Below are 17,574 nucleotides of genomic sequence, written 5' to 3'. Positions count from 1 at the left end.
TGAGACACACTTCATACAGCGATACCTACAACACAGAGAGAGAGAGAGTCTGAGACACACTTCATACAGCGATACCTACAACACAGAGAGAGAGAGAGAGTCTGAGACACACTTCATACAGCGATACCTACAACACAGAGAGAGAGAGCTGAGACCCACCAGAGAGAGAGAGAGTCTGAGACACACTTCATACAGCTGATACCTACAACACAGAGAGAGAGAGAGTCTGAGACACACTTCATACAGCGATACCTACAACACAGAGAGAGAGAGAGAGTCTGAGACACACTTCATACAGCGATACCTACAACACAGAGAGAGAGAGAGTCTGAGACACACTTCATACAGCGATACCTACAACACAGAGAGAGAGAGATCTGAGACACACTTCATACAGCGATACCTACACACACAGAGAGAGAGAGAGTCTGAGACACACTTCATACAGCGATACCTACAACACAGAGAGAGAGAGAGTCTGAGACACACTTCACTACAGACATCCTACAACACAGAGAGAGAGAGAGAGAGAGTCTGAGACACACTTCATACAGCGATACCTACAACACAGAGAGAGAGAGAGAGTCTGAGACACACTTCATACAGCGATACCTACAACACAGAGAGAGAGAGAGAGTCTGAGACACACTTCATACAGCGATACCTACAACACAGAGAGAGAGAGAGTCTGAGACACACTTCATACAGCGATACCTACAACACAGAGAGAGAGAGGTCTGAGACACACTTCACACAGCGATACCTACAACACAGAGAGAGAGAGAGTCCCCGAGACACACTTCATACAGCGATACTACAACTACAGAGAGAGAGAGAGTCTGAGACACACTTCATACAGCGATACCTACAACACAGAGAGAGAGAGAGTCTGAGACACACTTCATACAGCGATACCTACAACACAGAGAGAGAGAGAGTCTGAGACACACTTCATGCAAAGCGATACCTACAACACAGAGAGAGAGAGTCTGAGACACACTTCACACAGCGATACCTACAACACAGAGAGAGAGAGAGTCTGAGACACACTTCATACAGCGATACCTACAACACAGAGAGAGAGAGAGTCTGAGACACACTTCATACAGCGATACCTACAACACAGAGAGAGAGAGAGAGTCTGAGACACACTTCATACAGCGATACCTACAACACAGAGAGAGAGAGAGTCTGAGACACGCTTCATACAGCGATACCTACAACACAGAGAGAGAGAGTCTGAGACACACTTCATACAGCGATACCTACAACACAGAGAGAGAGAGAGTCTGAGACACACTTCATACAGCGATACCTACAACACAGAGAGAGAGAGAGTCTGAGACACACTTAATACAGCGATACCTACAACACAGAGAGAGAGAGAGTCTGAGACACACTTCATACAGAGATACCTACAACACAGAGAGAGAGAGAGAGTCTGAGACACACTTCATACAGCGATACCTACAACACAGAGAGAGAGAGAGAGTCTGAGACACACTTCATACAGCGATACCTACAACACAGAGAGAGAGAGAGAGTCTGAGACACACTTCATACAGCGATACCTACAACACAGAGAGAGAGAGAGTCTGAGACACACTTCATACAGCGATACCTACAACACAGAGAGAGAGAGAGTCTGAGACACACTTCATACAGCGATACCTACAACACAGAGAAAGAGTCTGAGACACGCTTCATACAGCGATACCTACAACACAGAGAGAGAGAGAGTCTGAGACACACTTCATACAGCGATACCTACAACACAGAGAGAGAGAGTCTGAGACACACTTCATACAGCGATACCTACAACACAGAGAGAGAGTCTGAGACACACTTCATACAGCGATACCTACAACACAGAGAGAGAGAGTCTGAGACACACTTCATACAGCGATACCTACAACACAGAGAGAGAGAGAGTCTGAGACACACTTCATACAGCGATACCTACAACACACAGAGAGAGAGAGAGAGTCTGAGACACACTTCATACAGCGATACCTACAACACAGAGAGAGAGAGAGTCTGAGACACACTTCATACAGCGATACCTACAACACAGAGAGAGAGAGTCTGAGACACACTTCATACAGCGATACCTACAACACAGAGAGAGAGAGAGAGAGAGAGAGTCTGAGACACACTTCATACAGCGATACCTACAACACGAGAGAGAGAGAGTCTGAGACACACTTCATACAGCTGACACCTACAACACAGAGAGAGAGAGAGTCTGAGACACACTTCATACAGCGATACCTACAACACAGAGAGAGAGAGAGAGAGAGAGAGAGTCTGAGACACACTTCATACAGCGATACCTACAACACAGAGAGAGAGTCTGAGACACACTTCATACAGCGATACCTACAACACAGAGAGAGAGAGATCTGAGACACACTTCATACAGCGATACCTACAACACAGAGAGAGAGAGAGAGAGTCTGAGACACACTTCATACAGCGATACCTACAACACAGAGAGAGAGAGAGTCTGAGACACACTTCATACAGCTGATCTACCTACAACACAGAGAGAGAGAGAGAGTCTGAGACACACTTCATCAGCGATACCTACAACACAGAGAGAGAGAGAGTCTGAGACACACTTCATTACAGCGATACCTACAACACAGAGAGAGAGAGAGTCTGAGACACACTTCATACAGAGATACCTACAACACAGAGAGAGAGAGAGAGTCTGAGACACACTTCATGCGATACCTACAACACAGAGAGAGAGAGAGATCTGAGACACACTTCATACAGCGATACCTACAACACAGAGAGAGAGAGAGTCTGAGACACACTTCATACAGCGATACCTACAACACAGAGAGAGAGAGAGAGTCTGAGACACACTTCATACAGCGATACTCTACAACACAGAGAGAGAGAGAGTCTGAGACACACTTCATACAGCGATACCTACAACACAGGAGAGAGAGAGTCTGAGACACACTTCATACAGCGATACACTACAACACAGAGAGAGAGAGTCTGAGACACACCCCATACAGCGATACCTACAACACAGAGAGAGAGAGAGTCTGAGACACACTTCATACAGAGATACCTACAACACAGAGAGAGAGAGAGGTCTGAGACACACTTCATACAGCGATACCTACAACACAGAGAGAGAGAGAGAGTCTGAGACACACTTCATACAGCGATACCTACAACACAGAGAGAGAGAGTCTGAGACACACTTCATACAGCGATACCTACAACACAGAGAGAGAGAGAGTCTGAGACACACTTCATACAGCGATACCTACAACACAGAGAGAGAGAGAGAGTCTGAGACACACTTCATACAGCGATACCTACAACACAGAGAGAGAGAGAGTCTGAGACACACTTCATACAGCGATACCTACAACACAGAGAGAGAGAGAGTCTGAGACACACTTCATACAGCGATACCTACAACACAGAGAGAGAGAGTCTGAGACACACTTCATACAGCGATACCTACAACACAGAGAGAGAGAGAGTCTGAGACACACTTCATACAGCGATACCTACAACACAGAGAGAGAGAGTCTGAGACACACTTCATACAGCGATACCTACAACACAGAGAGAGAGAGAGTCTGAGACACACTTCATACAGCGATACCTACAACACAGAGAGAGAGAGAGGTCTGAGACACACTTCATACAGTGATACCTACAACACAGAGAGAGAGAGAGAGAGTCTGAGACACACTTCATACAGCGATACCTACAACACAGAGAGAGAGAGAGTCTGAGACACACTTCATACAGCGATACCTACAACACAGAGAGAGAGAGAGATCTGAGACACACTTCATACAGCGATACCTACAACACAGAGAGAGAGAGAGAGTCTGAGACACACTTCATACAGCGATACCTACAACACAGAGAGAGAGAGAGTCTGAGACACACTTCATACAGCGATACCTACAACACAGAGAGAGAGAGAGTCTGAGACACACTTCATACAGCCGATACCTACAACACAGAGAGAGAGAGAGTCTGAGACACACTTCATACAGCGATACCTACAACACAGAGAGAGAGAGAGAGTCTGAGACACACTTCATACAGCGATACCTACAACACAGAGAGAGAGAGAGAGTCTGAGACACACTTCATACCAGCGATACCTACAACACAGAGAGAGAGAGAGTCTGAGACACACTTCATACAGCGATACCTACAACACAGAGAGAGAGAGAGTCTGAGACACACTTCATACAGAGATACCTACAACACAGAGAGAGAGAGATCTGAGACACACTTCATACAGCGATACCTACAACACAGAGAGAGAGAGAGTCTGAGACACACTTCATACAGCGATACCTACAACACAGAGAGAGAGAGAGTCTGAGACACACTTCATACAGCGATACCTACAACACAGAGAGAGAGAGAGAGTCTGAGACACACTTCATACAGCGATACCTACAACACAGAGAGAGAGAGAGAGTCTGAGACACACTTCATACAGCGATACCTACAACACAGAGAGAGAGAGAAGTCTGAGACACACTTCATACAGCGATACCTACAACACAGAGAGAGAGAGAGTCTGAGACACACTTCATACAGCGATACCTACAACACAGAGAGAGAGAGAGTCTGAGACACACTTAATACAGCGATACCTACAACACAGAGAGAGAGAGTCTGAGACACACTTCATACAGCGATACCTACAACACAGAGAGAGAGAGAGTCTGAGACACACTTCATACAGCGATACCTACAACACAGAGAGAGAGAGAGTCTGAGACACACTTCATACAGCGATACCTACAACACAGAGAGAGAGAGAGTCTGAGACACACTTCATACAGCGATACCTACAACACAGAGAGAGAGAGAGTCTGAGACACACTTCATGCAGCGATACCTACAACACAGAGAGAGAGAGAGTCTGAGACACACTTCATACAGCGATACCTACAACACAGAGAGAGAGAGAGTCTGAGACACGCTTCATACAGCGATACCTACAACACAGAGAGAGAGAGAGTCTGAGACACACTTCATACAGCGATACCTACAACACAGAGAGAGAGAGTCTGAGACACACTTCATACAGCGATACCTACAACACAGAGAGAGAGTCTGAGACACACTTCATACAGCGATACCTACAACACAGAGAGAGAGAGAGTCTGAGACACACTTCATACAGCGATACCTACAACACAGAGAGAGAGAGTCTGAGACACACTTCATACAGCGATACCTACAACACAGAGAGAGAGAGAGAGAGTCTGAGACACACTTCATACAGCGATACCTACAACACAGAGAGAGAGAGAGTCTGAGACACACTTCATACAGCGATACCTACAACACAGAGAGAGAGAGAGTCTGAGACACACTTCATACAGCGATACCTACAACACAGAGAGAGAGCGAGAGAGAGAGTCTGAGACACACTTCATACAGCGATACCTACAACACAGAGAGAGAGAGAGTCTGAGACACACTTCATACAGCGATACCTACAACACAGAGAGAGAGAGAGATCTGAGACACACTTCATACAGCGCATACCTACAACACAGAGAGAGAGAGGTCTGAGACACACTTCATACAGCGATACCTACAACACAGAGAGAGAGAGAGTCTGAGACACACTTCATACAGCGATACCTACAACACAGAGAGAGAGAGAGTCTGAGACACACTTCATACAGCGATACCTACAACACAGAGAGAGAGAGAGTCTGAGACACACTTCATACAGCGATACCTACAACACAGAGAGAGAGAGAGTCTGAGACACACTTCATACAGCGATACCTACAACACAGAGAGAGAGAGAGTCTGAGACACACTTCATACAGCGATACCTACAACACAGAGAGAGAGAGGTCTGAGACACACTTCATACAGCGATACCTACAACACAGAGAGAGAGAGAGTCTGAGACACACTTCATACAGCGATACCTACAACACAGAGAGAGAGAGAGTCTGAGACACACTTCATACAGCGATACCTACAACACAGAGAGAGAGAGGTCTGAGACACACTTCATACAGCGATACCTACAACACAGAGAGAGAGAGAGAGTCTGAGACACACTTCATACAGCGATACCTACAACACAGAGAGAGAGAGAGAGTCTGAGACACACTTCATACAGCGATACCTACAACACAGAGAGAGAGAGAGTCTGAGACACACTTGCCATACAGCGATACCTACAACACAGAGAGAGAGAGAGTCTGAGACACACTTCATACAGCGATACCTACAACACAGAGAGAGAGAGTCTGAGACACACTTCATACAGCGATACCTACAACACAGAGAGAGAGTCTGAGACACACTTCATACAGCGATACCTACAACACAGAGAGAGAGAGAGTCTGAGACACACTTCATACAGAGATACCTACAACACAGAGAGAGAGAGAGTCTGAGACACACTTCATACAGCGATACCTACAACACAGAGAGAGAGAGAGAGTCTGAGACACACTTCATACAGCGATACCTACAACACAGAGAGAGAGAGAGTCTGAGACACACTTCATACAGCGATACCTACAACACAGAGAGAGAGAGAGGTCTGAGACACACTTCATACAGCGATACCTACAACACAGAGAGAGAGAGAGTCTGAGACACACTTCATACAGCGATACCTACAACACAGAGAGAGAGAGAGTCTGAGACACACTTCATACAGCGATACCTACAACACAGAGAGAGAGAGAGTCTGAGACACACTTAATACAGCGATACCTACAACACAGAGAGAGAGAGAGAGTCTGAGACACACTTCATACAGAGATACCTACAACACAGAGAGAGAGAGAGTCTGAGACACACTTCATACAGCGATACCTACAACACAGAGAGAGAGAGAGTCTGAGACACACTTCATACAAGCGATACCTACAACACAGAGAGAGAGAGAGTCTGAGACACACTTCATACAGCGATACCTACAACACAGAGAGAGAGAGAGAGTCTGAGACACACTTCATACAGCGATACCTACAACACAGAGAGAGAGAGAGTCTGAGACACACTTCATACAGCGATACCTACAACACAGAGAGAGAGAGAGAGAGTCTGAGACACACTTCATACAGCGATACCTACAACACAGAGAGAGAGAGAGTCTGAGACACACTTCATACAGCGATACCTACAACACAGAGAGAGAGAGAGTCTGAGACACACTTCATACAGCGATACCTACAACACAGAGAGAGAGAGAGAGTCTGAGACACACTTCATACAGCGATACCTACAACACAGAGAGAGAGAGAGTCTGAGACACACTTCATACAGCGATACCTACAACACAGAGAGAGAGAGAGTCTGAGACACACTTCATACAGCGATACCTACAACACAGAGAGAGAGAGAGTCTGAGACACACTTCATACAGCGATACCTACAACACAGAGAGAGAAGAGTCTGAGACACACTTCATACAGCGATACCTACAACACAGAGAGAGAGAGAGTCTGAGACACACTTCATACAGCGATACCTACAACACAGAGAGAGAGAGAGAGTCTGAGACACACTTCATACAGCGATACCTACAACACAGAGAGAGAGAGAGAGTCTGAGACACACTTCATACAGCGATACCTACAACACAGAGAGAGAGAGAGGGTCTGAGACACACTTCATACAGCGATACCTACAACACAGAGAGAGAGAGAGGTCTGAGACACACTTCATACAGCGATACCTACAACACAGAGAGAGAGAGAGTCTGAGACACACTTCATACAGCGATACCTACAACACAGAGAGAGAGAGAGTCTGAGACACACTTCATACAGCGATACCTACAACACAGAGAGAGAGAGAGTCTGAGACACACTTCATACAGCGATACCTACAACACAGAGAGAGAGAGTCTGAGACACACTTCATACAGCTACGATACCTACAACACAGAGAGAGAGAGAGAGTCTGAGACACACTTCATACAGCGATACCTACAACACAGAGAGAGAGAGAGTCTGAGACACACTTCATACAGCGATACCTACAACACAGAGAGAGAGAGAGTCTGAGACACACTTCATACAGCGATACCTACAACACAGAGAGAGAGAGAGTCTGAGACACACTTCATACAGCGATACCTACAACACAAAGAGAGAGAGTCTGAGACACACTTCATACAGCGATACCTACAACACAGAGAGAGAGAGAGTCTGAGACACACTTCATACAGCGATACCTACAACACAGAGAGAGAGAGAGTCTGAGACACACTTCATACAGCGATACCTACAACACAGAGAGAGAGAGAGAGTCTGAGACACACTTCATACAGCGATACCTACAACACAGAGAGAGAGAGAGTCTGAGACACACTTCATACAGCGATACCTACAACACAGAGAGAGAGAGAGTCTGAGACACACTTCATACAGCGATACCTACAACACAGAGAGAGAGAGAGAGTCTGAGACACACTTCATACAGCGATACCTACAACACAGAGAGAGAGAGAGTCTGAGACACACTTCATACAGCGATACCTACAACACAGAGAGAGAGAGAGTCTGAGACACACTTCATACAGCGATACCTACAACACAGAGAGAGAGAGAGTCTGAGACACACTTCATACAGCGATACCTACAACACAGAGAGAGAGAGTCTGAGACACACTTCATACAGCGATACCTACAACACAGAGAGAGAGAGAGTCTGAGACACACTTCATACAGCGATACCTACAACACAGAGAGAGAGAGAGTCTGAGACACACTTCATACAGCGATACCTACAACACAGAGAGAGAGAGAGAGTCTGAGACACACTTCATACAGCGATACCTACAACACAGAGAGAGAGAGAGTCTGAGACACACTTCATACAGCGATACCTACAACACAGAGAGAGAGAGAGTCTGAGACACACTTCATACAGCGATACCTACAACACAGAGAGAGAGAGAGTCTGAGACACACTTCATACAGCGATACCTACAACACAGAGAGAGAGAGAGTCTGAGACACACTTCATACAGCGATACCTACAACACAGAGAGAGAGAGAGAGTCTGAGACACACTTCATACAGCGATACCTACAACACAGAGAGAGAGAGAGTCTGAGACACACTTCATACAGCGATACCTACAACACAGAGAGAGAGAGAGTCTGAGACACACTTCATACAGCGATACCTACAACACAGAGAGAGAGAGTCTGAGACACACTTCATACAGCGATACCTACAACACAGAGAGAGAGAGTCTGAGACACACTTCATACAGCGATACCTACAACACAGAGAGAGAGAGAGTCTGAGACACACTTCAGCTCTATCCACAGCGATACCTACAACACAGAGAGAGAGAGTCTGAGACACACTTCATACAGCGATACCTACAACACAGAGAGAGAGAGAGTCTGAGACACACTTCATACAGCGATACCTACAACACAGAGAGAGAGAGAGTCTGAGACACACTTCATACAGCGATACCTACAACACAGAGAGAGAGAGAGTCTGAGACACACTTCATACAGCGATACCTACAACACAGAGAGAGAGAGAGTCTGAGACACACTTCATACAGCGATACCTACAACACAGAGAGAGAGAGAGAGAGCTGAGACACACTTCATACAGCGATACCTACAACACAGAGAGAGAGAGAGTCTGAGACACACTTCATACAGCGATACCTACAACACAGAGAGAGAGAGTCTGAGACACACTTCATACAGCGATACCTACAACACAGAGAGAGAGAGAGTCTGAGACACACTTCATACAGCGATACCTACAACACAGAGAGAGAGAGAGTCTGAGACACACTTCATACAGCGATACCTACAACACAGAGAGAGAGAGAGTCTGAGACACACTTCATACAGCGATACCTACAACACAGAGAGAGAGAGAGAGAGTCTGAGACACACTTCATACAGCGATACCTACAACACAGAGAGAGAGAGAGTCTGAGACACACTTCATACAGCGATACCTACAACACAGAGAGAGAGAGAGTCTGAGACACACTTCATACAGCGATACCTACAACACAGAGAGAGAGAGAGTCTGAGACACACTTCATACAGCGATACCTACAACACAGAGAGAGAGAGAGGTCTGAGACACACTTCATACAGCGATACCTACAACACAGAGAGAGAGAGAGAGTCTGAGACACACTTCATACAGCGATACCTACAACACAGAGAGAGAGAAGTCTGAGACACACTTCATACAGCGATACCTACAACACAGAGAGAGAGAGAGTCTGAGACACACTTCATACAGCGATACCTACAACACAGAGAGAGAGAGAGTCTGAGACACACTTCATACAGCGATACCTACAACACAGAGAGAGAGAGAGTCTGAGACACACTTCATACAGCGATACCTACAACACAGAGAGAGAGAGAGTCTGAGACACACTTCATACAGCGATACCTACAACACAGAGAGAGAGAGAGTCTGAGACACACTTCATACAGCGATACCTACAACACAGAGAGAGAGAGAGTCTGAGACACACTTCATACAGCGATACCTACAACACAGAGAGAGAGAGAGTCTGAGACACACTTCATACAGCGATACCTACAACACAGAGAGAGAGAGAGTCTGAGACACACTTCATACAGCGATACCTACAACACAGAGAGAGAGAGAGAGTCTGAGACACACTTCATACAGCGATACCTACAACACAGAGAGAGAGAGAGTCTGAGACACACTTCATACAGCGATACCTACAACACAGAGAGAGAGAGAGTCTGAGACACACTTCATACAGCGATACCTACAACACAGAGAGAGAGAGAGTCTGAGACACACTTCATACAGCGATACCTACAACACAGAGAGAGAGAGAGTCTGAGACACACTTCATACAGCGATACCTACAACACAGAGAGAGAGAGAGAGTCTGAGACACACTTCATACAGCGATACCTACAACACAGAGAGAGAGAGAGTCTGAGACACACTTCATACAGCGATACCTACAACACAGAGAGAGAGAGAGTCTGAGACACACTTCATACAGCGATACCTACAACACAGAGAGAGAGAGAGTCTGAGACACACTTCATACAGCGATACCTACAACACAGAGAGAGAGAGAGTCTGAGACACACTTCATACAGCGATACCTACAACACAGAGAGAGAGAGAGTCTGAGACACACTTCATACAGCGATACCTACAACACAGAGAGAGAGAGTCTGAGACACACTTCATACAGCGATACCTACAACACAGAGAGAGAGAGAGTCTGAGACACACTTCATACAGCGATACCTACAACACAGAGAGAGAGAGGAGTCTGAGACACACTTCATACAGCGATACCTACAACACAGAGAGAGAGAGAGTCTGAGACACACTTCATACAGCGATACCTACAACACAGAGAGAGAGAGAGTCTGAGACACACTTCATACAGCGATACCTACAACACAGAGAGAGAGAGAGTCTGAGACACACTTCATACAGCGATACCTACAACACAGAGAGAGAGAGAGAGTCTGAGACACACTTCATACAGCGATACCTACAACACAGAGAGAGAGAGAGTCTGAGACACACTTCATACAGCGATACCTACAACACAGAGAGAGAGAGAGGAGTCTGAGACACACTTCATACAGCGATACCTACAACACAGAGAGAGAGAGAGTCTGAGACACACTTCATACAGCGATACCTACAACACAGAGAGAGAGAGAGTCTGAGACACACTTCATACAGCGATACCTACAACACAGAGAGAGAGAGAGAGTCTGAGACACACTTCATACAGCGATACCTACAACACAGAGAGAGAGAGAGTCTGAGACACACTTCATACAGCGATACCTACAACACAGAGAGAGAGAGAGTCTGAGACACACTTCATACAGCGATACCTACAACACAGAGAGAGAGAGAGTCTGAGACACACTTCATACAGCGATACCTACAACACAGAGAGAGAGAGAGTCTGAGACACACTTCATACAGCGATACCTACAACACAGAGAGAGAGAGAGTCTGAGACACACTTCATACAGCGATACCTACAACACAGAGAGAGAGAGAGGTCTGAGACACACTTCATACAGCGATACCTACAACACAGAGAGAGAGAGAGTCTGAGACACACTTCATACAGCGATACCTACAACACAGAGAGAGAGAGAGACTGAGACACACTTCATACAGCGATACCTACAACACAGAGAGAGAGAGAGTCTGAGACACACTTCATACAGCGATACCTACAACACAGAGAGAGAGAGAGTCTGAGACACACTTCATACAGCGATACCTACAACACAGAGAGAGAGAGAGAGTCTGAGACACACTTCATACAGCGATACCTACAACACAGAGAGAGAGAGAGTCTGAGACACACTTCATACAGCGATACCTACAACACAGAGAGAGAGAGAGGTCTGAGACACACTTCATACAGCGATACCTACAACACAGAGAGAGAGAGAGTCTGAGACACACTTCATACAGCGATACCTACAACACAGAGAGAGAGAGAGTCTGAGACACACTTCATACAGCGATACCTACAACACAGAGAGAGAGAGAGTCTGAGACACACTTCATACAGCGATACCTACAACACAGAGAGAGAGAGAGGTCTGAGACACACTTCATACAGCGATACCTACAACACAGAGAGAGAGAGAGTCTGAGACACACTTCATACAGCGATACCTACAACACAGAGAGAGAGAGAGTCTGAGACACACTTCATACAGCGATACCTACAACACAGAGAGAGAGAGAGTCTGAGACACACTTCATACAGCGATACCTACAACACAGAGAGAGAGAGAGTCTGAGACACACTTCATACAGCGATACCTACAACACAGAGAGAGAGAGAGTCTGAGACACACTTCATACAGCGATACCTACAACACAGAGAGAGAGAGAGTCTGAGACACACTTCATACAGCGATACCTACAACACAGAGAGAGAGAGAGTCTGAGACACACTTCATACAGCGATACCTACAACACAGAGAGAGAGAGAGTCTGAGACACACTTCATACAGCGATACCTACAACACAGAGAGAGAGAGAGTCTGAGACACACTTCATACAGCGATACCTACAACACAGAGAGAGAGAGAGAGTCTGAGACACACTTCATACAGCGATACCTACAACACAGAGAGAGAGAGAGTCTGAGACACACTTCATACAGCGATACCTACAACACAGAGAGAGAGAGAGTCTGAGACACACTTCATACAGCGATACCTACAACACAGAGAGAGAGAGAGGTCTGAGACACACTTCATACAGCGATACCTACAACACAGAGAGAGAGAGAGAGTCTGAGACACACTTCATACAGCGATACCTACAACACAGAGAGAGAGAGAGGTCTGAGACACACTTCATACAGCGATACCTACAACACAGAGAGAGAGAGAGTCTGAGACACACTTCATACAGCGATACCTACAACACAGAGAGAGAGAGAGTCTGAGACACACTTCATACAGCGATACCTACAACACAGAGAGAGAGAGAGTCTGAGACACACTTCATACAGCGATACCTACAACACAGAGAGAGAGAGAGAGTCTGAGACACACTTCATACAGCGATACCTACAACACAGAGAGAGAGAGAGTCTGAGACACACTTCATACAGCGATACCTACAACACAGAGAGAGAGAGAGTCTGAGACACACTTCATACAGCGATACCTACAACACAGAGAGAGAGAGAGTCTGAGACACACTTCATACAGCGATACCTACAACACAGAGAGAGAGAGAGTCTGAGACACACTTCATACAGCGATACCTACAACACAGAGAGAGAGAGAGTCTGAGACACACTTCATACAGCGATACCTACAACACAGAGAGAGAGAGAGTCTGAGACACACTTCATACAGCGATACCTACAACACAGAGAGAGAGAGAGTCTGAGACACACTTCATACAGCGATACCTACAACACAGAGAGAGAGAGAGTCTGAGACACACTTCATACAGCGATACCTACAACACAGAGAGAGAGAGAGTCTGAGACACACTTCATACAGCGATACCTACAACACAGAGAGAGAGAGAGAGTCTGAGACACACTTCATACAGCGATACCTACAACACAGAGAGAGAGAGAGGTCTGAGACACACTTCATACAGCGATACCTACAACACAGAGAGAGAGAGAGTCTGAGACACACTTCATACAGCGATACCTACAACACAGAGAGAGAGAGAGATCTGAGACACACTTCATACAGCGATACCTACAACACAGAGAGAGAGAGAGTCTGAGACACACTTCATACAGCGATACCTACAACACAGAGAGAGAGAGAGTCTGAGACACACTTCATACAGCGATACCTACAACACAGAGAGAGAGAGAGTCTGAGACACACTTCATACAGCGATACCTACAACACAGAGAGAGAGAGAGTCTGAGACACACTTCATACAGCGATACCTACAACACAGAGAGAGAGAGAGTCTGAGACACACTTCATACAGCGATACCTACAACACAGAGAGAGAGAGAGTCTGAGACACACTTCATACAGCGATACCTACAACACAGAGAGAGAGAGAGAGTCTGAGACACACTTCATACAGCGATACCTACAACACAGAGAGAGAGAGAGTCTGAGACACACTTCATACAGCGATACCTACAACACAGAGAGAGAGAGAGTCTGAGACACACTTCATACAGCGATACCTACAACACAGAGAGAGAGAGAGTCTGAGACACACTTCATACAGCGATACCTACAACACAGAGAGAGAGAGAGTCTGAGACACACTTCATACAGCGATACCTACAACACAGAGAGAGAGAGAGTCTGAGACACACTTCATACAGCGATACCTACAACACAGAGAGAGAGAGAGATCTGAGACACACTTCATACAGCGATACCTACAACACAGAGAGAGAGAGAGTCTGAGACACACTTCATACAGCGATACCTACAACACAGAGAGAGAGAGAGTCTGAGACACACTTCATACAGCGATACCTACAACACAGAGAGAGAGAGAGTCTGAGACACACTTCATACAGCGATACCTACAACACAGAGAGAGAGAGATCTGAGACACACTTCATACAGCGATACCTACAACACAGAGAGAGAGAGAGTCTGAGACACACTTCATACAGCGATACCTACAACACAGAGAGAGAGAGAGTCTGAGACACACTTCATACAGCGATACCTACAACACAGAGAGAGAGAGAGTCTGAGACACACTTCATACAGCGATACCTACAACACAGAGAGAGAGAGAGGTCTGAGACACACTTCATACAGCGATACCTACAACACAGAGAGAGAGAGAGTCTGAGACACACTTCATACAGCGATACCTACAACACAGAGAGAGAGAGAGTCTGAGACACACTTCATACAGCGATACCTACAACACAGAGAGAGAGAGAGTCTGAGACACACTTCATACAGCGATACCTACAACACAGAGAGAGAGAGAGTCTGAGACACACTTCATACAGCGATACCTACAACACAGAGAGAGAGAGAGTCTGAGACACACTTCATACAGCGATACCTACAACACAGAGAGAGAGAGAGTCTGAGACACACTTCATACAGCGATACCTACAACACAGAGAGAGAGAGAGTCTGAGACACACTTCATACAGCGATACCTACAACACAGAGAGAGAGAGAGTCTGAGACACACTTCATACAGCGATACCTACAACACAGAGAGAGAGAGAGTCTGAGACACACTTCATACAGCGATACCTACAACACAGAGAGAGAGAGAGTCTGAGACACACTTCATACAGCGATACCTACAACACAGAGAGAGAGAGAGTCTGAGACACACTTCATACAGCGATACCTACAACACAGAGAGAGAGAGAGTCTGAGACACACTTCATACAGCGATACCTACAACACAGAGAGAGAGAGAGTCTGAGACACACTTCATACAGCGATACCTACAACACAGAGAGAGAGAGAGTCTGAGACACACTTCATACAGCGATACCTACAACACAGAGAGAGAGAGAGTCTGAGACACACTTCATACAGCGATACCTACAACACAGAGAGAGAGAGAGTCTGAGACACACTTCATACAGCGATACCTACAACACAGAGAGAGAGGAGAGTCTGAGACACACTTCATACAGCGATACCTACAACACAGAGAGAGAGAGAGTCTGAGACACACTTCATACAGCGATACCTACAACACAGAGAGAGAGAGAGTCTGAGACACACTTCATACAGCGATACCTACAACACAGAGAGAGAGAGAGTCTGAGACACACTTCATACAGCGATACCTACAACACAGAGAGAGAGAGAGTCTGAGACACACTTCATACAGCGATACCTACAACACAGAGAGAGAGAGAGTCTGAGACACACTTCATACAGCGATACCTACAACACAGAGAGAGAGAGAGTCTGAGACACACTTCATACAGCGATACCTACAACACAGAGAGAGAGAGAGTCTGAGACACACTTCATACAGCGATACCTACAACACAGAGAGAGAGAGAGATCTGAGACACACTTCATACAGCGATACCTACAACACAGAGAGAGAGAGAGTCTGAGACACACTTCATACAGCGATACCTACAACACAGAGAGAGAGAGAGTCTGAGACACACTTCATACAGCGATACCTACAACACAGAGAGAGAGAGAGTCTGAGACACACTTCATACAGCGATACCTACAACACAGAGAGAGAGAGAGTCTGAGACACACTTCATACAGCGATACCTACAACACAGAGAGAGAGAGAGTCTGAGACACACTTCATACAGCGATACCTACAACACAGAGAGAGAGAGAGGTCTGAGACACACTTCATACAGCGATACCTACAACACAGAGAGAGAGAGAGAGTCTGAGACACACTTCATACAGCGATACCTACAACACGAGAGAGAGAGAGAGTCTGAGACACACTTCATACAGCGATACCTACAACACAGAGAGAGAGAGAGTCTGAGACACACTTCATACAGCGATACCTACAACACAGAGAGAGAGAGAGTCTGAGACACACTTCATACAGCGATACCTACAACACAGAGAGAGAGAGAGTCTGAGACACACTTCATACAGCGATACCTACAACACAGAGAGAGAGAGAGTCTGAGACACACTTCATACAGCGATACCTACAACACAGAGAGAGAGAGAGAGTCTGAGACACACTTCATACAGCGATACCTACAACACAGAGAGAGAGAGAGTCTGAGACACACTTCATACAGCGATACCTACAACACAGAGAGAGAGAGAGTCTGAGACACACTTCATACAGCGATACCTACAACACAGAGAGAGAGAGAGGTCTGAGACACACTTCATACAGCGATACCTACAACACAGAGAGAGAGAGAGTCTGAGACACACTTCATACAGCGATACCTACAACACAGAGAGAGAGAGAGTCTGAGACACACTTCATACAGCGATACCTACAACACAGAGAGAGAGAGAGGTCTGAGACACACTTCATACAGCGATACCTACAACACAGAGAGAGAGAGAAGTCTGAGACACACTTCATA

This window comes from Coregonus clupeaformis, unplaced genomic scaffold, assembly GCF_020615455.1.
Source record: "Coregonus clupeaformis isolate EN_2021a unplaced genomic scaffold, ASM2061545v1 scaf0705, whole genome shotgun sequence".
Taxonomy (NCBI): Eukaryota; Metazoa; Chordata; class Actinopteri; order Salmoniformes; family Salmonidae; genus Coregonus; species Coregonus clupeaformis.
Note: the sequence above shows the minus strand (reverse complement) of the source record.